This window comes from Electrophorus electricus, chromosome 19, assembly GCF_041902795.1.
Source record: "Electrophorus electricus isolate QZ-2024a chromosome 19, ASM4190279v1, whole genome shotgun sequence".
Classification (NCBI taxonomy): domain Eukaryota; kingdom Metazoa; phylum Chordata; class Actinopteri; order Gymnotiformes; family Gymnotidae; genus Electrophorus; species Electrophorus electricus.
In genome coordinates this window covers 1-21,306 of record NC_137515.1, presented here as the reverse complement: position 1 = coordinate 21,306, position 21,306 = coordinate 1, and the positions used below count along the sequence as shown (strand labels likewise).

The 21,306-nt window shown below is 43.6% G+C and overlaps 18 non-coding genes across 18 annotated transcripts; all 18 read left to right on the top strand.

Moving 5' to 3' along the window:
* Positions 1 to 1,315: 1,315 nt before the first annotated feature.
* Positions 1,316 to 1,398, top strand: trnal-cag (transfer RNA leucine (anticodon CAG)). The gene has a single exon. It is a non-coding gene; the product is annotated as a tRNA-Leu (tRNA).
* An 81-nt stretch (positions 1,399 to 1,479) lies between these two features.
* On the top strand, positions 1,480 to 1,560 carry trnas-aga (transfer RNA serine (anticodon AGA)). Its single transcript has one exon. It is a non-coding gene; the product is annotated as a tRNA-Ser (tRNA).
* A 2,049-nt stretch (positions 1,561 to 3,609) lies between these two features.
* Positions 3,610 to 3,692, top strand: trnal-cag (transfer RNA leucine (anticodon CAG)). The gene has a single exon. It is a non-coding gene; the product is annotated as a tRNA-Leu (tRNA).
* An 81-nt stretch (positions 3,693 to 3,773) lies between these two features.
* trnas-aga (transfer RNA serine (anticodon AGA)) lies at positions 3,774 to 3,854 on the top strand. Its single transcript has one exon. It is a non-coding gene; the product is annotated as a tRNA-Ser (tRNA).
* Positions 3,855 to 5,903: 2,049 nt separating this feature from the next.
* Positions 5,904 to 5,986, top strand: trnal-cag (transfer RNA leucine (anticodon CAG)). The gene has a single exon. It is a non-coding gene; the product is annotated as a tRNA-Leu (tRNA).
* An 81-nt stretch (positions 5,987 to 6,067) lies between these two features.
* trnas-aga (transfer RNA serine (anticodon AGA)) lies at positions 6,068 to 6,148 on the top strand. Its single transcript has one exon. It is a non-coding gene; the product is annotated as a tRNA-Ser (tRNA).
* Positions 6,149 to 8,197: 2,049 nt separating this feature from the next.
* On the top strand, positions 8,198 to 8,280 carry trnal-cag (transfer RNA leucine (anticodon CAG)). Its single transcript has one exon. It is a non-coding gene; the product is annotated as a tRNA-Leu (tRNA).
* Positions 8,281 to 8,361: 81 nt separating this feature from the next.
* On the top strand, positions 8,362 to 8,442 carry trnas-aga (transfer RNA serine (anticodon AGA)). The gene has a single exon. It is a non-coding gene; the product is annotated as a tRNA-Ser (tRNA).
* Positions 8,443 to 10,491: 2,049 nt separating this feature from the next.
* trnal-cag (transfer RNA leucine (anticodon CAG)) lies at positions 10,492 to 10,574 on the top strand. The gene has a single exon. It is a non-coding gene; the product is annotated as a tRNA-Leu (tRNA).
* Positions 10,575 to 10,655: 81 nt separating this feature from the next.
* On the top strand, positions 10,656 to 10,736 carry trnas-aga (transfer RNA serine (anticodon AGA)). The gene has a single exon. It is a non-coding gene; the product is annotated as a tRNA-Ser (tRNA).
* Positions 10,737 to 12,785: 2,049 nt separating this feature from the next.
* On the top strand, positions 12,786 to 12,868 carry trnal-cag (transfer RNA leucine (anticodon CAG)). Its single transcript has one exon. It is a non-coding gene; the product is annotated as a tRNA-Leu (tRNA).
* Positions 12,869 to 12,949: 81 nt separating this feature from the next.
* Positions 12,950 to 13,030, top strand: trnas-aga (transfer RNA serine (anticodon AGA)). Its single transcript has one exon. It is a non-coding gene; the product is annotated as a tRNA-Ser (tRNA).
* A 2,050-nt stretch (positions 13,031 to 15,080) lies between these two features.
* On the top strand, positions 15,081 to 15,163 carry trnal-cag (transfer RNA leucine (anticodon CAG)). Its single transcript has one exon. It is a non-coding gene; the product is annotated as a tRNA-Leu (tRNA).
* Positions 15,164 to 15,244: 81 nt separating this feature from the next.
* On the top strand, positions 15,245 to 15,325 carry trnas-aga (transfer RNA serine (anticodon AGA)). The gene has a single exon. It is a non-coding gene; the product is annotated as a tRNA-Ser (tRNA).
* A 2,049-nt stretch (positions 15,326 to 17,374) lies between these two features.
* Positions 17,375 to 17,457, top strand: trnal-cag (transfer RNA leucine (anticodon CAG)). Its single transcript has one exon. It is a non-coding gene; the product is annotated as a tRNA-Leu (tRNA).
* An 81-nt stretch (positions 17,458 to 17,538) lies between these two features.
* Positions 17,539 to 17,619, top strand: trnas-aga (transfer RNA serine (anticodon AGA)). Its single transcript has one exon. It is a non-coding gene; the product is annotated as a tRNA-Ser (tRNA).
* A 2,049-nt stretch (positions 17,620 to 19,668) lies between these two features.
* trnal-cag (transfer RNA leucine (anticodon CAG)) lies at positions 19,669 to 19,751 on the top strand. The gene has a single exon. It is a non-coding gene; the product is annotated as a tRNA-Leu (tRNA).
* Positions 19,752 to 19,832: 81 nt separating this feature from the next.
* trnas-aga (transfer RNA serine (anticodon AGA)) lies at positions 19,833 to 19,913 on the top strand. The gene has a single exon. It is a non-coding gene; the product is annotated as a tRNA-Ser (tRNA).
* Positions 19,914 to 21,306: the final 1,393 nt, after the last annotated feature.

Sequence of the window (21,306 nt, the reverse complement as noted above, 5' to 3'; positions counted from 1 at the left end):
TCCTAAAAACATAACAAGCCAATTTTGCACCAGGAGAGTTTCTTCTTAAACCCAATGTAGCGCAATTGTTAGATTTACTGCACTCTTTCAATTATTTTAGAGTAAACTATACTAAAGGTATTCTCTGTGGGACACTGGATCACCAGGAAAGGACTTGGGCACCATTGCTTGGTCTGAAGTTGAACTTCACTCAGCAAAATTAAACACAATCCTAAATGCTCTCACAGCAAGAAGAGTTTCAAGGTCAAGGTGGGCTTTTGCGCCAGTTGAACATAATAACTCTTGCACCCAAAGCTACTATCGCAAGCCTTAAATACCAAGCCTCTTAGTAGGGCAATCTAGTGCCATTTTCACTGGACACTCGTAAGAAGCAGAAGTCATTTATTTTGCTCATTTCATAAGGAGACAACGAAGCATGGTGCAGCGCAACTGTGGATCAGAAGTACGGATAAAGAGCTCATCCAGCAGTTGAACCTGGGATCACTCACACCCTAAGCAAGAATCAGACACCTAGACCAACGAGCCCAGTTCCCGCAGCTTGCTTTGTTATTCTTTCGACGTTTGCCTCTTGTCCACATTCTGCTCAATTGGCATTATTGATTTGTTACAATTTTCCTTTGATCAATTTAGAGTTCATTTGATGACTTTATTGGCAAGAGATCAGCACGCTGTTTAAAAATGAGCTGTCCCAGAGAAAGGTCTCACTCCTGCTTCAAAATGTATACCATTTTCTTTTTTATTCCGTTGAAAGCGAAAGCTCGTCAGACGCTGGTATATAAATTTGAACACCTAGCGCGCTATGTAAAAATGAATAAAATGCTTTTCTTTTCCCAAATTCAAAAGCAAATGTTGAAATATTTCAAGGAAGGGGTATTATTCCTCATCTTTGATTCAACACTAAAATCAATGCAAAGCATGCTTGCAATACACTGAATTTGTATTGTGAGAATGAGACAGTTTTCAAAAATGATTCAACATCACACGGGCGCATCATTGCAGAGTAAGGAAAAGGCTTTATGCAAGTTCGCACGTCTGTCATAAAGAGTTTTAAAGTGTTTTGAAATATAGCCACTTGTGGGAACCTTACACAGTAACTCTGTGCTAATATTCGGAGTATGTAAATAACATGATAGCCTTACCCTCACATAAGATTTTTCCAGAACATGTGCACTGATAAGAATTGTTGATAAGTTTCTTGATCTGTAGCATGTTAGAGTTCTGTCAGTTTATGGACAACTCGGGCTCAAAGGCAGCGCTCATCATTGCATAAAAAGAGGGGGCGTGGTCTCGTGGTCCCCGCCACCCACGGAAGCGTGTCAGGATGGCCGAGCGGACCAAGGCGCTGCGTTCAGGTCGCAGTCTCGTCTAGAGGCGTGGGTTCGAATCCCACTTCTGACAAGCTTTTCTCACTCGACATTTCATGCGTTGCGTCGGTGCTCTTCAGCTTCAGAGCTGTGCAGTATCGACCTGCGGCACGTGGTAGTCATGGCCGAGAGGTTAAGGCGATGGACTAGAAATCCATTGGGTTTTCCCGCGCAGGTTCGAGTCCTGCTGACTACGTGAGTGTTTTCTGCTGTTCATGAGCTTTGAGTCTGCCTGCAAAACTGCCTTTCCTATCTGGGAGGGAGTCTAAGCCCTCTTCTCTCTCTGAGTTTCCATGTGCGGAGCTCTCTTATTTGTCCATCAAAGGCATGATCATTTCAGGCCTTTGCTATGCTGTGTTTCCACCGTAGCCGGCTTTCTTACTTCACCCAATTGTTACCAACAGGTGTATCTGTAATAGGTGATGAAGAACAACCCAGTTCTTGTCCTGTAGTTCTTCCGCCCTACAGAATCTAGTTGCCTGCCTAATATAACTTGACTGTTACGTCACAGCCAGTCCTTCGATGTCATCTTTACATAGCCTTTGAAAAGAACACTCCTAAGGCCTGCACACCAGTGCTTGGACCTATCGGTACCAAACTCGCTGGCTCTAATCTAAGCCTTGACCAGATGGTGCACGGAGCTTTTCGTGGTGCTGCATCATTCGGCCTCAAGTTTTTTAGCCTCTGAAATACACATTGGAAATGACAGGGCAAAATGCACTTAAAAAAAAAAAAAAAAAAAAACACGACCGCGAGGCCTGTGCATCAATGATTTCACTTAGCCACACCAAACTCAATGGCTTTAACCTATCCTTTGGACAGAGGGAGGTCATCGACTTTTAAAGCCCCATTCTTTAAAGTTGGACCTAGGGCGACCCGTTTCTCTTTAGATGTAGACATTGCTTTAAGGTGAGGGTTGCCGCTGTAAATTCCTAAAAACATAACAAGCCAATTTTGCACCAGGAGAGTTTCTTCTTAAACCCAATGTAGCGCAATTGTTAGATTTACTGCACTCTTTCAATTATTTTAGAGTAAACTATACTAAAGGTATTCTCTGTGGGACACTGGATCACCAGGAAAGGACTTGGGCACCATTGCTTGGTCTGAAGTTGAACTTCACTCAGCAAAATTAAACACAATCCTAAATGCTCTCACAGCAAGAAGAGTTTCAAGGTCAAGGTGGGCTTTTGCGCCAGTTGAACATAATAACTCTTGCACCCAAAGCTACTATCGCAAGCCTTAAATACCAAGCCTCTTAGTAGGGCAATCTAGTGCCATTTTCACTGGACACTCGTAAGAAGCAGAAGTCATTTATTTTGCTCATTTCATAAGGAGACAACGAAGCATGGTGCAGCGCAACTGTGGATCAGAAGTACGGATAAAGAGCTCATCCAGCAGTTGAACCTGGGATCACTCACACCCTAAGCAAGAATCAGACACCTAGACCAACGAGCCCAGTTCCCGCAGCTTGCTTTGTTATTCTTTCGACGTTTGCCTCTTGTCCACATTCTGCTCAATTGGCATTATTGATTTGTTACAATTTTCCTTTGATCAATTTAGAGTTCATTTGATGACTTTATTGGCAAGAGATCAGCACGCTGTTTAAAAATGAGCTGTCCCAGAGAAAGGTCTCACTCCTGCTTCAAAATGTATACCATTTTCTTTTTTATTCCGTTGAAAGCGAAAGCTCGTCAGACGCTGGTATATAAATTTGAACACCTAGCGCGCTATGTAAAAATGAATAAAATGCTTTTCTTTTCCCAAATTCAAAAGCAAATGTTGAAATATTTCAAGGAAGGGGTATTATTCCTCATCTTTGATTCAACACTAAAATCAATGCAAAGCATGCTTGCAATACACTGAATTTGTATTGTGAGAATGAGACAGTTTTCAAAAATGATTCAACATCACACGGGCGCATCATTGCAGAGTAAGGAAAAGGCTTTATGCAAGTTCGCACGTCTGTCATAAAGAGTTTTAAAGTGTTTTGAAATATAGCCACTTGTGGGAACCTTACACAGTAACTCTGTGCTAATATTCGGAGTATGTAAATAACATGATAGCCTTACCCTCACATAAGATTTTTCCAGAACATGTGCACTGATAAGAATTGTTGATAAGTTTCTTGATCTGTAGCATGTTAGAGTTCTGTCAGTTTATGGACAACTCGGGCTCAAAGGCAGCGCTCATCATTGCATAAAAAGAGGGGGCGTGGTCTCGTGGTCCCCGCCACCCACGGAAGCGTGTCAGGATGGCCGAGCGGACCAAGGCGCTGCGTTCAGGTCGCAGTCTCGTCTAGAGGCGTGGGTTCGAATCCCACTTCTGACAAGCTTTTCTCACTCGACATTTCATGCGTTGCGTCGGTGCTCTTCAGCTTCAGAGCTGTGCAGTATCGACCTGCGGCACGTGGTAGTCATGGCCGAGAGGTTAAGGCGATGGACTAGAAATCCATTGGGTTTTCCCGCGCAGGTTCGAGTCCTGCTGACTACGTGAGTGTTCTCTGCTGTTCATGAGCTTTGAGTCTGCCTGCAAAACTGCCTTTCCTATCTGGGAGGGAGTCTAAGCCCTCTTCTCTCTCTGAGTTTCCATGTGCGGAGCTCTCTTATTTGTCCATCAAAGGCATGATCATTTCAGGCCTTTGCTATGCTGTGTTTCCACCGTAGCCGGCTTTCTTACTTCACCCAATTGTTACCAACAGGTGTATCTGTAATAGGTGATGAAGAACAACCCAGTTCTTGTCCTGTAGTTCTTCCGCCCTACAGAATCTAGTTGCCTGCCTAATATAACTTGACTGTTACGTCACAGCCAGTCCTTCGATGTCATCTTTACATAGCCTTTGAAAAGAACACTCCTAAGGCCTGCACACCAGTGCTTGGACCTATCGGTACCAAACTCGCTGGCTCTAATCTAAGCCTTGACCAGATGGTGCACGGAGCTTTTCGTGGTGCTGCATCATTCGGCCTCAAGTTTTTTAGCCTCTGAAATACACATTGGAAATGACAGGGCAAAATGCACTTAAAAAAAAAAAAAAAAAAAAACACGACCGCGAGGCCTGTGCATCAATGATTTCACTTAGCCACACCAAACTCAATGGCTTTAACCTATCCTTTGGACAGAGGGAGGTCATCGACTTTTAAAGCCCCATTCTTTAAAGTTGGACCTAGGGCGACCCGTTTCTCTTTAGATGTAGACATTGCTTTAAGGTGAGGGTTGCCGCTGTAAATTCCTAAAAACATAACAAGCCAATTTTGCACCAGGAGAGTTTCTTCTTAAACCCAATGTAGCGCAATTGTTAGATTTACTGCACTCTTTCAATTATTTTAGAGTAAACTATACTAAAGGTATTCTCTGTGGGACACTGGATCACCAGGAAAGGACTTGGGCACCATTGCTTGGTCTGAAGTTGAACTTCACTCAGCAAAATTAAACACAATCCTAAATGCTCTCACAGCAAGAAGAGTTTCAAGGTCAAGGTGGGCTTTTGCGCCAGTTGAACATAATAACTCTTGCACCCAAAGCTACTATCGCAAGCCTTAAATACCAAGCCTCTTAGTAGGGCAATCTAGTGCCATTTTCACTGGACACTCGTAAGAAGCAGAAGTCATTTATTTTGCTCATTTCATAAGGAGACAACGAAGCATGGTGCAGCGCAACTGTGGATCAGAAGTACGGATAAAGAGCTCATCCAGCAGTTGAACCTGGGATCACTCACACCCTAAGCAAGAATCAGACACCTAGACCAACGAGCCCAGTTCCCGCAGCTTGCTTTGTTATTCTTTCGACGTTTGCCTCTTGTCCACATTCTGCTCAATTGGCATTATTGATTTGTTACAATTTTCCTTTGATCAATTTAGAGTTCATTTGATGACTTTATTGGCAAGAGATCAGCACGCTGTTTAAAAATGAGCTGTCCCAGAGAAAGGTCTCACTCCTGCTTCAAAATGTATACCATTTTCTTTTTTATTCCGTTGAAAGCGAAAGCTCGTCAGACGCTGGTATATAAATTTGAACACCTAGCGCGCTATGTAAAAATGAATAAAATGCTTTTCTTTTCCCAAATTCAAAAGCAAATGTTGAAATATTTCAAGGAAGGGGTATTATTCCTCATCTTTGATTCAACACTAAAATCAATGCAAAGCATGCTTGCAATACACTGAATTTGTATTGTGAGAATGAGACAGTTTTCAAAAATGATTCAACATCACACGGGCGCATCATTGCAGAGTAAGGAAAAGGCTTTATGCAAGTTCGCACGTCTGTCATAAAGAGTTTTAAAGTGTTTTGAAATATAGCCACTTGTGGGAACCTTACACAGTAACTCTGTGCTAATATTCGGAGTATGTAAATAACATGATAGCCTTACCCTCACATAAGATTTTTCCAGAACATGTGCACTGATAAGAATTGTTGATAAGTTTCTTGATCTGTAGCATGTTAGAGTTCTGTCAGTTTATGGACAACTCGGGCTCAAAGGCAGCGCTCATCATTGCATAAAAAGAGGGGGCGTGGTCTCGTGGTCCCCGCCACCCACGGAAGCGTGTCAGGATGGCCGAGCGGACCAAGGCGCTGCGTTCAGGTCGCAGTCTCGTCTAGAGGCGTGGGTTCGAATCCCACTTCTGACAAGCTTTTCTCACTCGACATTTCATGCGTTGCGTCGGTGCTCTTCAGCTTCAGAGCTGTGCAGTATCGACCTGCGGCACGTGGTAGTCATGGCCGAGAGGTTAAGGCGATGGACTAGAAATCCATTGGGTTTTCCCGCGCAGGTTCGAGTCCTGCTGACTACGTGAGTGTTCTCTGCTGTTCATGAGCTTTGAGTCTGCCTGCAAAACTGCCTTTCCTATCTGGGAGGGAGTCTAAGCCCTCTTCTCTCTCTGAGTTTCCATGTGCGGAGCTCTCTTATTTGTCCATCAAAGGCATGATCATTTCAGGCCTTTGCTATGCTGTGTTTCCACCGTAGCCGGCTTTCTTACTTCACCCAATTGTTACCAACAGGTGTATCTGTAATAGGTGATGAAGAACAACCCAGTTCTTGTCCTGTAGTTCTTCCGCCCTACAGAATCTAGTTGCCTGCCTAATATAACTTGACTGTTACGTCACAGCCAGTCCTTCGATGTCATCTTTACATAGCCTTTGAAAAGAACACTCCTAAGGCCTGCACACCAGTGCTTGGACCTATCGGTACCAAACTCGCTGGCTCTAATCTAAGCCTTGACCAGATGGTGCACGGAGCTTTTCGTGGTGCTGCATCATTCGGCCTCAAGTTTTTTAGCCTCTGAAATACACATTGGAAATGACAGGGCAAAATGCACTTAAAAAAAAAAAAAAAAAAAAACACGACCGCGAGGCCTGTGCATCAATGATTTCACTTAGCCACACCAAACTCAATGGCTTTAACCTATCCTTTGGACAGAGGGAGGTCATCGACTTTTAAAGCCCCATTCTTTAAAGTTGGACCTAGGGCGACCCGTTTCTCTTTAGATGTAGACATTGCTTTAAGGTGAGGGTTGCCGCTGTAAATTCCTAAAAACATAACAAGCCAATTTTGCACCAGGAGAGTTTCTTCTTAAACCCAATGTAGCGCAATTGTTAGATTTACTGCACTCTTTCAATTATTTTAGAGTAAACTATACTAAAGGTATTCTCTGTGGGACACTGGATCACCAGGAAAGGACTTGGGCACCATTGCTTGGTCTGAAGTTGAACTTCACTCAGCAAAATTAAACACAATCCTAAATGCTCTCACAGCAAGAAGAGTTTCAAGGTCAAGGTGGGCTTTTGCGCCAGTTGAACATAATAACTCTTGCACCCAAAGCTACTATCGCAAGCCTTAAATACCAAGCCTCTTAGTAGGGCAATCTAGTGCCATTTTCACTGGACACTCGTAAGAAGCAGAAGTCATTTATTTTGCTCATTTCATAAGGAGACAACGAAGCATGGTGCAGCGCAACTGTGGATCAGAAGTACGGATAAAGAGCTCATCCAGCAGTTGAACCTGGGATCACTCACACCCTAAGCAAGAATCAGACACCTAGACCAACGAGCCCAGTTCCCGCAGCTTGCTTTGTTATTCTTTCGACGTTTGCCTCTTGTCCACATTCTGCTCAATTGGCATTATTGATTTGTTACAATTTTCCTTTGATCAATTTAGAGTTCATTTGATGACTTTATTGGCAAGAGATCAGCACGCTGTTTAAAAATGAGCTGTCCCAGAGAAAGGTCTCACTCCTGCTTCAAAATGTATACCATTTTCTTTTTTATTCCGTTGAAAGCGAAAGCTCGTCAGACGCTGGTATATAAATTTGAACACCTAGCGCGCTATGTAAAAATGAATAAAATGCTTTTCTTTTCCCAAATTCAAAAGCAAATGTTGAAATATTTCAAGGAAGGGGTATTATTCCTCATCTTTGATTCAACACTAAAATCAATGCAAAGCATGCTTGCAATACACTGAATTTGTATTGTGAGAATGAGACAGTTTTCAAAAATGATTCAACATCACACGGGCGCATCATTGCAGAGTAAGGAAAAGGCTTTATGCAAGTTCGCACGTCTGTCATAAAGAGTTTTAAAGTGTTTTGAAATATAGCCACTTGTGGGAACCTTACACAGTAACTCTGTGCTAATATTCGGAGTATGTAAATAACATGATAGCCTTACCCTCACATAAGATTTTTCCAGAACATGTGCACTGATAAGAATTGTTGATAAGTTTCTTGATCTGTAGCATGTTAGAGTTCTGTCAGTTTATGGACAACTCGGGCTCAAAGGCAGCGCTCATCATTGCATAAAAAGAGGGGGCGTGGTCTCGTGGTCCCCGCCACCCACGGAAGCGTGTCAGGATGGCCGAGCGGACCAAGGCGCTGCGTTCAGGTCGCAGTCTCGTCTAGAGGCGTGGGTTCGAATCCCACTTCTGACAAGCTTTTCTCACTCGACATTTCATGCGTTGCGTCGGTGCTCTTCAGCTTCAGAGCTGTGCAGTATCGACCTGCGGCACGTGGTAGTCATGGCCGAGAGGTTAAGGCGATGGACTAGAAATCCATTGGGTTTTCCCGCGCAGGTTCGAGTCCTGCTGACTACGTGAGTGTTCTCTGCTGTTCATGAGCTTTGAGTCTGCCTGCAAAACTGCCTTTCCTATCTGGGAGGGAGTCTAAGCCCTCTTCTCTCTCTGAGTTTCCATGTGCGGAGCTCTCTTATTTGTCCATCAAAGGCATGATCATTTCAGGCCTTTGCTATGCTGTGTTTCCACCGTAGCCGGCTTTCTTACTTCACCCAATTGTTACCAACAGGTGTATCTGTAATAGGTGATGAAGAACAACCCAGTTCTTGTCCTGTAGTTCTTCCGCCCTACAGAATCTAGTTGCCTGCCTAATATAACTTGACTGTTACGTCACAGCCAGTCCTTCGATGTCATCTTTACATAGCCTTTGAAAAGAACACTCCTAAGGCCTGCACACCAGTGCTTGGACCTATCGGTACCAAACTCGCTGGCTCTAATCTAAGCCTTGACCAGATGGTGCACGGAGCTTTTCGTGGTGCTGCATCATTCGGCCTCAAGTTTTTTAGCCTCTGAAATACACATTGGAAATGACAGGGCAAAATGCACTTAAAAAAAAAAAAAAAAAAAAACACGACCGCGAGGCCTGTGCATCAATGATTTCACTTAGCCACACCAAACTCAATGGCTTTAACCTATCCTTTGGACAGAGGGAGGTCATCGACTTTTAAAGCCCCATTCTTTAAAGTTGGACCTAGGGCGACCCGTTTCTCTTTAGACGTAGACATTGCTTTAAGGTGAGGGTTGCCGCTGTAAATTCCTAAAAACATAACAAGCCAATTTTGCACCAGGAGAGTTTCTTCTTAAACCCAATGTAGCGCAATTGTTAGATTTACTGCACTCTTTCAATTATTTTAGAGTAAACTATACTAAAGGTATTCTCTGTGGGACACTGGATCACCAGGAAAGGACTTGGGCACCATTGCTTGGTCTGAAGTTGAACTTCACTCAGCAAAATTAAACACAATCCTAAATGCTCTCACAGCAAGAAGAGTTTCAAGGTCAAGGTGGGCTTTTGCGCCAGTTGAACATAATAACTCTTGCACCCAAAGCTACTATCGCAAGCCTTAAATACCAAGCCTCTTAGTAGGGCAATCTAGTGCCATTTTCACTGGACACTCGTAAGAAGCAGAAGTCATTTATTTTGCTCATTTCATAAGGAGACAACGAAGCATGGTGCAGCGCAACTGTGGATCAGAAGTACGGATAAAGAGCTCATCCAGCAGTTGAACCTGGGATCACTCACACCCTAAGCAAGAATCAGACACCTAGACCAACGAGCCCAGTTCCCGCAGCTTGCTTTGTTATTCTTTCGACGTTTGCCTCTTGTCCACATTCTGCTCAATTGGCATTATTGATTTGTTACAATTTTCCTTTGATCAATTTAGAGTTCATTTGATGACTTTATTGGCAAGAGATCAGCACGCTGTTTAAAAATGAGCTGTCCCAGAGAAAGGTCTCACTCCTGCTTCAAAATGTATACCATTTTCTTTTTTATTCCGTTGAAAGCGAAAGCTCGTCAGACGCTGGTATATAAATTTGAACACCTAGCGCGCTATGTAAAAATGAATAAAATGCTTTTCTTTTCCCAAATTCAAAAGCAAATGTTGAAATATTTCAAGGAAGGGGTATTATTCCTCATCTTTGATTCAACACTAAAATCAATGCAAAGCATGCTTGCAATACACTGAATTTGTATTGTGAGAATGAGACAGTTTTCAAAAATGATTCAACATCACACGGGCGCATCATTGCAGAGTAAGGAAAAGGCTTTATGCAAGTTCGCACGTCTGTCATAAAGAGTTTTAAAGTGTTTTGAAATATAGCCACTTGTGGGAACCTTACACAGTAACTCTGTGCTAATATTCGGAGTATGTAAATAACATGATAGCCTTACCCTCACATAAGATTTTTCCAGAACATGTGCACTGATAAGAATTGTTGATAAGTTTCTTGATCTGTAGCATGTTAGAGTTCTGTCAGTTTATGGACAACTCGGGCTCAAAGGCAGCGCTCATCATTGCATAAAAAGAGGGGGCGTGGTCTCGTGGTCCCCGCCACCCACGGAAGCGTGTCAGGATGGCCGAGCGGACCAAGGCGCTGCGTTCAGGTCGCAGTCTCGTCTAGAGGCGTGGGTTCGAATCCCACTTCTGACAAGCTTTTCTCACTCGACATTTCATGCGTTGCGTCGGTGCTCTTCAGCTTCAGAGCTGTGCAGTATCGACCTGCGGCACGTGGTAGTCATGGCCGAGAGGTTAAGGCGATGGACTAGAAATCCATTGGGTTTTCCCGCGCAGGTTCGAGTCCTGCTGACTACGTGAGTGTTCTCTGCTGTTCATGAGCTTTGAGTCTGCCTGCAAAACTGCCTTTCCTATCTGGGAGGGAGTCTAAGCCCTCTTCTCTCTCTGAGTTTCCATGTGCGGAGCTCTCTTATTTGTCCATCAAAGGCATGATCATTTCAGGCCTTTGCTATGCTGTGTTTCCACCGTAGCCGGCTTTCTTACTTCACCCAATTGTTACCAACAGGTGTATCTGTAATAGGTGATGAAGAACAACCCAGTTCTTGTCCTGTAGTTCTTCCGCCCTACAGAATCTAGTTGCCTGCCTAATATAACTTGACTGTTACGTCACAGCCAGTCCTTCGATGTCATCTTTACATAGCCTTTGAAAAGAACACTCCTAAGGCCTGCACACCAGTGCTTGGACCTATCGGTACCAAACTCGCTGGCTCTAATCTAAGCCTTGACCAGATGGTGCACGGAGCTTTTCGTGGTGCTGCATCATTCGGCCTCAAGTTTTTTAGCCTCTGAAATACACATTGGAAATGACAGGGCAAAATGCACTTAAAAAAAAAAAAAAAAAAAAACACGACCGCGAGGCCTGTGCATCAATGATTTCACTTAGCCACACCAAACTCAATGGCTTTAACCTATCCTTTGGACAGAGGGAGGTCATCGACTTTTAAAGCCCCATTCTTTAAAGTTGGACCTAGGGCGACCCGTTTCTCTTTAGACGTAGACATTGCTTTAAGGTGAGGGTTGCCGCTGTAAATTCCTAAAAACATAACAAGCCAATTTTGCACCAGGAGAGTTTCTTCTTAAACCCAATGTAGCGCAATTGTTAGATTTACTGCACTCTTTCAATTATTTTAGAGTAAACTATACTAAAGGTATTCTCTGTGGGACACTGGATCACCAGGAAAGGACTTGGGCACCATTGCTTGGTCTGAAGTTGAACTTCACTCAGCAAAATTAAACACAATCCTAAATGCTCTCACAGCAAGAAGAGTTTCAAGGTCAAGGTGGGCTTTTGCGCCAGTTGAACATAATAACTCTTGCACCCAAAGCTACTATCGCAAGCCTTAAATACCAAGCCTCTTAGTAGGGCAATCTAGTGCCATTTTCACTGGACACTCGTAAGAAGCAGAAGTCATTTATTTTGCTCATTTCATAAGGAGACAACGAAGCATGGTGCAGCGCAACTGTGGATCAGAAGTACGGATAAAGAGCTCATCCAGCAGTTGAACCTGGGATCACTCACACCCTAAGCAAGAATCAGACACCTAGACCAACGAGCCCAGTTCCCGCAGCTTGCTTTGTTATTCTTTCGACGTTTGCCTCTTGTCCACATTCTGCTCAATTGGCATTATTGATTTGTTACAATTTTCCTTTGATCAATTTAGAGTTCATTTGATGACTTTATTGGCAAGAGATCAGCACGCTGTTTAAAAATGAGCTGTCCCAGAGAAAGGTCTCACTCCTGCTTCAAAATGTATACCATTTTCTTTTTTATTCCGTTGAAAGCGAAAGCTCGTCAGACGCTGGTATATAAATTTGAACACCTAGCGCGCTATGTAAAAATGAATAAAATGCTTTTCTTTTCCCAAATTCAAAAGCAAATGTTGAAATATTTCAAGGAAGGGGTATTATTCCTCATCTTTGATTCAACACTAAAATCAATGCAAAGCATGCTTGCAATACACTGAATTTGTATTGTGAGAATGAGACAGTTTTCAAAAATGATTCAACATCACACGGGCGCATCATTGCAGAGTAAGGAAAAGGCTTTATGCAAGTTCGCACGTCTGTCATAAAGAGTTTTAAAGTGTTTTGAAATATAGCCACTTGTGGGAACCTTACACAGTAACTCTGTGCTAATATTCGGAGTATGTAAATAACATGATAGCCTTACCCTCACATAAGATTTTTCCAGAACATGTGCACTGATAAGAATTGTTGATAAGTTTCTTGATCTGTAGCATGTTAGAGTTCTGTCAGTTTATGGACAACTCGGGCTCAAAGGCAGCGCTCATCATTGCATAAAAAGAGGGGGCGTGGTCTCGTGGTCCCCGCCACCCACGGAAGCGTGTCAGGATGGCCGAGCGGACCAAGGCGCTGCGTTCAGGTCGCAGTCTCGTCTAGAGGCGTGGGTTCGAATCCCACTTCTGACAAGCTTTTCTCACTCGACATTTCATGCGTTGCGTCGGTGCTCTTCAGCTTCAGAGCTGTGCAGTATCGACCTGCGGCACGTGGTAGTCATGGCCGAGAGGTTAAGGCGATGGACTAGAAATCCATTGGGTTTTCCCGCGCAGGTTCGAGTCCTGCTGACTACGTGAGTGTTCTCTGCTGTTCATGAGCTTTGAGTCTGCCTGCAAAACTGCCTTTCCTATCTGGGAGGGAGTCTAAGCCCTCTTCTCTCTCTGAGTTTCCATGTGCGGAGCTCTCTTATTTGTCCATCAAAGGCATGATCATTTCAGGCCTTTGCTATGCTGTGTTTCCACCGTAGCCGGCTTTCTTACTTCACCCAATTGTTACCAACAGGTGTATCTGTAATAGGTGATGAAGAACAACCCAGTTCTTGTCCTGTAGTTCTTCCGCCCTACAGAATCTAGTTGCCTGCCTAATATAACTTGACTGTTACGTCACAGCCAGTCCTTCGATGTCATCTTTACATAGCCTTTGAAAAGAACACTCCTAAGGCCTGCACACCAGTGCTTGGACCTATCGGTACCAAACTCGCTGGCTCTAATCTAAGCCTTGACCAGATGGTGCACGGAGCTTTTCGTGGTGCTGCATCATTCGGCCTCAAGTTTTTTAGCCTCTGAAATACACATTGGAAATGACAGGGCAAAATGCACTTAAAAAAAAAAAAAAAAAAAAAACACGACCGCGAGGCCTGTGCATCAATGATTTCACTTAGCCACACCAAACTCAATGGCTTTAACCTATCCTTTGGACAGAGGGAGGTCATCGACTTTTAAAGCCCCATTCTTTAAAGTTGGACCTAGGGCGACCCGTTTCTCTTTAGATGTAGACATTGCTTTAAGGTGAGGGTTGCCGCTGTAAATTCCTAAAAACATAACAAGCCAATTTTGCACCAGGAGAGTTTCTTCTTAAACCCAATGTAGCGCAATTGTTAGATTTACTGCACTCTTTCAATTATTTTAGAGTAAACTATACTAAAGGTATTCTCTGTGGGACACTGGATCACCAGGAAAGGACTTGGGCACCATTGCTTGGTCTGAAGTTGAACTTCACTCAGCAAAATTAAACACAATCCTAAATGCTCTCACAGCAAGAAGAGTTTCAAGGTCAAGGTGGGCTTTTGCGCCAGTTGAACATAATAACTCTTGCACCCAAAGCTACTATCGCAAGCCTTAAATACCAAGCCTCTTAGTAGGGCAATCTAGTGCCATTTTCACTGGACACTCGTAAGAAGCAGAAGTCATTTATTTTGCTCATTTCATAAGGAGACAACGAAGCATGGTGCAGCGCAACTGTGGATCAGAAGTACGGATAAAGAGCTCATCCAGCAGTTGAACCTGGGATCACTCACACCCTAAGCAAGAATCAGACACCTAGACCAACGAGCCCAGTTCCCGCAGCTTGCTTTGTTATTCTTTCGACGTTTGCCTCTTGTCCACATTCTGCTCAATTGGCATTATTGATTTGTTACAATTTTCCTTTGATCAATTTAGAGTTCATTTGATGACTTTATTGGCAAGAGATCAGCACGCTGTTTAAAAATGAGCTGTCCCAGAGAAAGGTCTCACTCCTGCTTCAAAATGTATACCATTTTCTTTTTTATTCCGTTGAAAGCGAAAGCTCGTCAGACGCTGGTATATAAATTTGAACACCTAGCGCGCTATGTAAAAATGAATAAAATGCTTTTCTTTTCCCAAATTCAAAAGCAAATGTTGAAATATTTCAAGGAAGGGGTATTATTCCTCATCTTTGATTCAACACTAAAATCAATGCAAAGCATGCTTGCAATACACTGAATTTGTATTGTGAGAATGAGACAGTTTTCAAAAATGATTCAACATCACACGGGCGCATCATTGCAGAGTAAGGAAAAGGCTTTATGCAAGTTCGCACGTCTGTCATAAAGAGTTTTAAAGTGTTTTGAAATATAGCCACTTGTGGGAACCTTACACAGTAACTCTGTGCTAATATTCGGAGTATGTAAATAACATGATAGCCTTACCCTCACATAAGATTTTTCCAGAACATGTGCACTGATAAGAATTGTTGATAAGTTTCTTGATCTGTAGCATGTTAGAGTTCTGTCAGTTTATGGACAACTCGGGCTCAAAGGCAGCGCTCATCATTGCATAAAAAGAGGGGGCGTGGTCTCGTGGTCCCCGCCACCCACGGAAGCGTGTCAGGATGGCCGAGCGGACCAAGGCGCTGCGTTCAGGTCGCAGTCTCGTCTAGAGGCGTGGGTTCGAATCCCACTTCTGACAAGCTTTTCTCACTCGACATTTCATGCGTTGCGTCGGTGCTCTTCAGCTTCAGAGCTGTGCAGTATCGACCTGCGGCACGTGGTAGTCATGGCCGAGAGGTTAAGGCGATGGACTAGAAATCCATTGGGTTTTCCCGCGCAGGTTCGAGTCCTGCTGACTACGTGAGTGTTTTCTGCTGTTCATGAGCTTTGAGTCTGCCTGCAAAACTGCCTTTCCTATCTGGGAGGGAGTCTAAGCCCTCTTCTCTCTCTGAGTTTCCATGTGCGGAGCTCTCTTATTTGTCCATCAAAGGCATGATCATTTCAGGCCTTTGCTATGCTGTGTTTCCACCGTAGCCGGCTTTCTTACTTCACCCAATTGTTACCAACAGGTGTATCTGTAATAGGTGATGAAGAACAACCCAGTTCTTGTCCTGTAGTTCTTCCGCCCTACAGAATCTAGTTGCCTGCCTAATATAACTTGACTGTTACGTCACAGCCAGTCCTTCGATGTCATCTTTACATAGCCTTTGAAAAGAACACTCCTAAGGCCTGCACACCAGTGCTTGGACCTATCGGTACCAAACTCGCTGGCTCTAATCTAAGCCTTGACCAGATGGTGCACGGAGCTTTTCGTGGTGCTGCATCATTCGGCCTCAAGTTTTTTAGCCTCTGAAATACACATTGGAAATGACAGGGCAAAATGCACTTAAAAAAAAAAAAAAAAAAAAACACGACCGCGAGGCCTGTGCATCAATGATTTCACTTAGCCACACCAAACTCAATGGCTTTAACCTATCCTTTGGACAGAGGGAGGTCATCGACTTTTAAAGCCCCATTCTTTAAAGTTGGACCTAGGGCGACCCGTTTCTCTTTAGACGTAGACATTGCTTTAAGGTGAGGGTTGCCGCTGTAAATTCCTAAAAACATAACAAGCCAATTTTGCACCAGGAGAGTTTCTTCTTAAACCCAATGTAGCGCAATTGTTAGATTTACTGCACTCTTTCAATTATTTTAGAGTAAACTATACTAAAGGTATTCTCTGTGGGACACTGGATCACCAGGAAAGGACTTGGGCACCATTGCTTGGTCTGAAGTTGAACTTCACTCAGCAAAATTAAACACAATCCTAAATGCTCTCACAGCAAGAAGAGTTTCAAGGTCAAGGTGGGCTTTTGCGCCAGTTGAACATAATAACTCTTGCACCCAAAGCTACTATCGCAAGCCTTAAATACCAAGCCTCTTAGTAGGGCAATCTAGTGCCATTTTCACTGGACACTCGTAAGAAGCAGAAGTCATTTATTTTGCTCATTTCATAAGGAGACAACGAAGCATGGTGCAGCGCAACTGTGGATCAGAAGTACGGATAAAGAGCTCATCCAGCAGTTGAACCTGGGATCACTCACACCCTAAGCAAGAATCAGACACCTAGACCAACGAGCCCAGTTCCCGCAGCTTGCTTTGTTATTCTTTCGACGTTTGCCTCTTGTCCACATTCTGCTCAATTGGCATTATTGATTTGTTACAATTTTCCTTTGATCAATTTAGAGTTCATTTGATGACTTTATTGGCAAGAGATCAGCACGCTGTTTAAAAATGAGCTGTCCCAGAGAAAGGTCTCACTCCTGCTTCAAAATGTATACCATTTTCTTTTTTATTCCGTTGAAAGCGAAAGCTCGTCAGACGCTGGTATATAAATTTGAACACCTAGCGCGCTATGTAAAAATGAATAAAATGCTTTTCTTTTCCCAAATTCAAAAGCAAATGTTGAAATATTTCAAGGAAGGGGTATTATTCCTCATCTTTGATTCAACACTAAAATCAATGCAAAGCATGCTTGCAATACACTGAATTTGTATTGTGAGAATGAGACAGTTTTCAAAAATGATTCAACATCACACGGGCGCATCATTGCAGAGTAAGGAAAAGGCTTTATGCAAGTTCGCACGTCTGTCATAAAGAGTTTTAAAGTGTTTTGAAATATAGCCACTTGTGGGAACCTTACACAGTAACTCTGTGCTAATATTCGGAGTATGTAAATAACATGATAGCCTTACCCTCACATAAGATTTTTCCAGAACATGTGCACTGATAAGAATTGTTGATAAGTTTCTTGATCTGTAGCATGTTAGAGTTCTGTCAGTTTATGGACAACTCGGGCTCAAAGGCAGCGCTCATCATTGCATAAAAAGAGGGGGCGTGGTCTCGTGGTCCCCGCCACCCACGGAAGCGTGTCAGGATGGCCGAGCGGACCAAGGCGCTGCGTTCAGGTCGCAGTCTCGTCTAGAGGCGTGGGTTCGAATCCCACTTCTGACAAGCTTTTCTCACTCGACATTTCATGCGTTGCGTCGGTGCTCTTCAGCTTCAGAGCTGTGCAGTATCGACCTGCGGCACGTGGTAGTCATGGCCGAGAGGTTAAGGCGATGGACTAGAAATTCATTGGGTTTTCCCGCGCAGGTTCGAGTCCTGCTGACTACGTGAGTGTTCTCTGCTGTTCATGAGCTTTGAGTCTGCCTGCAAAACTGCCTTTCCTATCTGGGAGGGAGTCTAAGCCCTCTTCTCTCTCTGAGTTTCCATGTGCGGAGCTCTCTTATTTGTCCATCAAAGGCATGATCATTTCAGGCCTTTGCTATGCTGTGTTTCCACCGTAGCCGGCTTTCTTACTTCACCCAATTGTTACCAGCAGGTGTATCTGTAATAGGTGATGAAGAACAACCCAGTTCTTGTCCTGTAGTTCTTCCGCCCTACAGAATCTAGTTGCCTGCCTAATATAACTTGACTGTTACGTCACAGCCAGTCCTTCGATGTCATCTTTACATAGCCTTTGAAAAGAACACTCCTAAGGCCTGCACACCAGTGCTTGGACCTATCGGTACCAAACTCGCTGGCTCTAATCTAAGCCTTGACCAGATGGTGCACGGAGCTTTTCGTGGTGCTGCATCATTCGGCCTCAAGTTTTTTAGCCTCTGAAATACACATTGGAAATGACAGGGCAAAATGCACTTAAAAAAAAAAAAAAAAAAAAACACGACCGCGAGGCCTGTGCATCAATGATTTCACTTAGCCACACCAAACTCAATGGCTTTAACCTATCCTTTGGACAGAGGGAGGTCATCGACTTTTAAAGCCCCATTCTTTAAAGTTGGACCTAGGGCGACCCGTTTCTCTTTAGACGTAGACATTGCTTTAAGGTGAGGGTTGCCGCTGTAAATTCCTAAAAACATAACAAGCCAATTTTGCACCAGGAGAGTTTCTTCTTAAACCCAATGTAGCGCAATTGTTAGATTTACTGCACTCTTTCAATTATTTTAGAGTAAACTATACTAAAGGTATTCTCTGTGGGACACTGGATCACCAGGAAAGGACTTGGGCACCATTGCTTGGTCTGAAGTTGAACTTCACTCAGCAAAATTAAACACAATCCTAAATGCTCTCACAGCAAGAAGAGTTTCAAGGTCAAGGTGGGCTTTTGCGCCAGTTGAACATAATAACTCTTGCACCCAAAGCTACTATCGCAAGCCTTAAATACCAAGCCTCTTAGTAGGGCAATCTAGTGCCATTTTCACTGGACACTCGTAAGAAGAAGAAGTCATTTATTTTGCTCATTTCATAAGGAGACAACGAAGCATGGTGCAGCGCAACTGTGGATCAGAAGTACGGATAAAGAGCTCATCCAGCAGTTGAACCTGGGATCACTCACACCCTAAGCAAGAATCAGACACCTAGACCAACGAGCCCAGTTCCCGCAGCTTGCTTTGTTATTCTTTCGACGTTTGCCTCTTGTCCACATTCTGCTCAATTGGCATTATTGATTTGTTACAATTTTCCTTTGATCAATTTAGAGTTCATTTGATGACTTTATTGGCAAGAGATCAGCACGCTGTTTAAAAATGAGCTGTCCCAGAGAAAGGTCTCACTCCTGCTTCAAAATGTATACCATTTTCTTTTTTATTCCGTTGAAAGCGAAAGCTCGTCAGACGCTGGTATATAAATTTGAACACCTAGCGCGCTATGTAAAAATGAATAAAATGCTTTTCTTTTCCCAAATTCAAAAGCAAATGTTGAAATATTTCAAGGAAGGGGTATTATTCCTCATCTTTGATTCAACACTAAAATCAATGCAAAGCATGCTTGCAATACACTGATTTTGTATTGTGAGAATGAGACAGTTTTCAAAAATGATTCAACATCACACGGGCGCATCATTGCAGATTAAGGAAAAGGCTTTATGCAAGTTCCCACGTCTGTCATAAAGAGTTTTAAAGTGTTTTGAAATATAGCCACTTGTGGGAACCTTACACAGTAACTCTGTGCTAATATTCGGAGTATGTAAATAACATGATAGCCTTACCCTCACATAAGATTTTTCCAGAACATGTGCACTGATAAGAATTGTTGATAAGTTTCTTGATCTGTAGCATGTTAGAGTTCTGTCAGTTTATGGACAACTCGGGCTCAAAGGCAGCGCTCATCATTGCATAAAAAGAGGGGGCGTGGTCTCGTGGTCCCCGCCACCCACGGAAGCGTGTCAGGATGGCCGAGCGGACCAAGGCGCTGCGTTCAGGTCGCAGTCTCGTCTAGAGGCGTGGGTTCGAATCCCACTTCTGACAAGCTTTTCTCACTCGACATTTCATGCGTTGCGTCGGTGCTCTTCAGCTTCAGAGCTGTGCAGTATCGACCTGCGGCACGTGGTAGTCATGGCCGAGAGGTTAAGGCGATGGACTAGAAATTCATTGGGTTTTCCCGCGCAGGTTCGAGTCCTGCTGACTACGTGAGTGTTCTCTGCTGTTCATGAGCTTTGAGTCTGCCTGCAAAACTGCCTTTCCTATCTGGGAGGGAGTCTAAGCCCTCTTCTCTCTCTGAGTTTCCATGTGCGGAGCTCTCTTATTTGTCCATCAAAGGCATGATCATTTCAGGCCTTTGCTATGCTGTGTTTCCACCGTAGCCGGCTTTCTTACTTCACCCAATTGTTACCAACAGGTGTATCTGTAATAGGTGATGAAGAACAACCCAGTTCTTGTCCTGTAGTTCTTCCGCCCTACAGAATCTAGTTGCCTGCCTAATATAACTTGACTGTTACGTCACAGCCAGTCCTTCGATGTCATCTTTACATAGCCTTTGAAAAGAACACTCCTAAGGCCTGCACACCAGTGCTTGGACCTATCGGTACCAAACTCGCTGGCTCTAATCTAAGCCTTGACCAGATGGTGCACGGAGCTTTTCGTGGTGCTGCATCATTCGGCCTCAAGTTTTTTAGCCTCTGAAATACACATTGGAAATGACAGGGCAAAATGCACTTAAAAAAAAAAAAAAAAAAAAACACGACCGCGAGGCCTGTGCATCAATGATTTCACTTAGCCACACCAAACTCAATGGCTTTAACCTATCCTTTGGACAGAGGGAGGTCATCGACTTTTAAAGCCCCATTCTTTAAAGTTGGACCTAGGGCGACCCGTTTCTCTTTAGACGTAGACATTGCTTTAAGGTGAGGGTTGCCGCTGTAAATTCCTAAAAACATAACAAGCCAATTTTGCACCAGGAGAGTTTCTTCTTAAACCCAATGTAGCGCAATTGTTAGATTTACTGCACTCTTTCAATTATTTTAGAGTAAACTATACTAAAGGTATTCTCTGTGGGACACTGGATCACCAGGAAAGGACTTGGGCACCATTGCTTGGTCTGAAGTTGAACTTCACTCAGCAAAATTAAACACAATCCTAAATGCTCTCACAGCAAGAAGAGTTTCAAGGTCAAGGTGGGCTTTTGCGCCAGTTGAACATAATAACTCTTGCACCCAAAGCTACTATCGCAAGCCTTAAATACCAAGCCTCTTAGTAGGGCAATCTAGTGCCATTTTCACTGGACACTCGTAAGAAGCAGAAGTCATTTATTTTGCTCATTTCATAAGGAGACAACGAAGCATGGTGCAGCGCAACTGTGGATCAGAAGTACGGATAAAGAGCTCATCCAGCAGTTGAACCTGGGATCACTCACACCCTAAGCAAGAATCAGACACCTAGACCAACGAGCCCAGTTCCCGCAGCTTGCTTTGTTATTCTTTCGACGTTTGCCTCTTGTCCACATTCTGCTCAATTGGCATTATTGATTTGTTACAATTTTCCTTTGATCAATTTAGAGTTCATTTGATGACTTTATTGGCAAGAG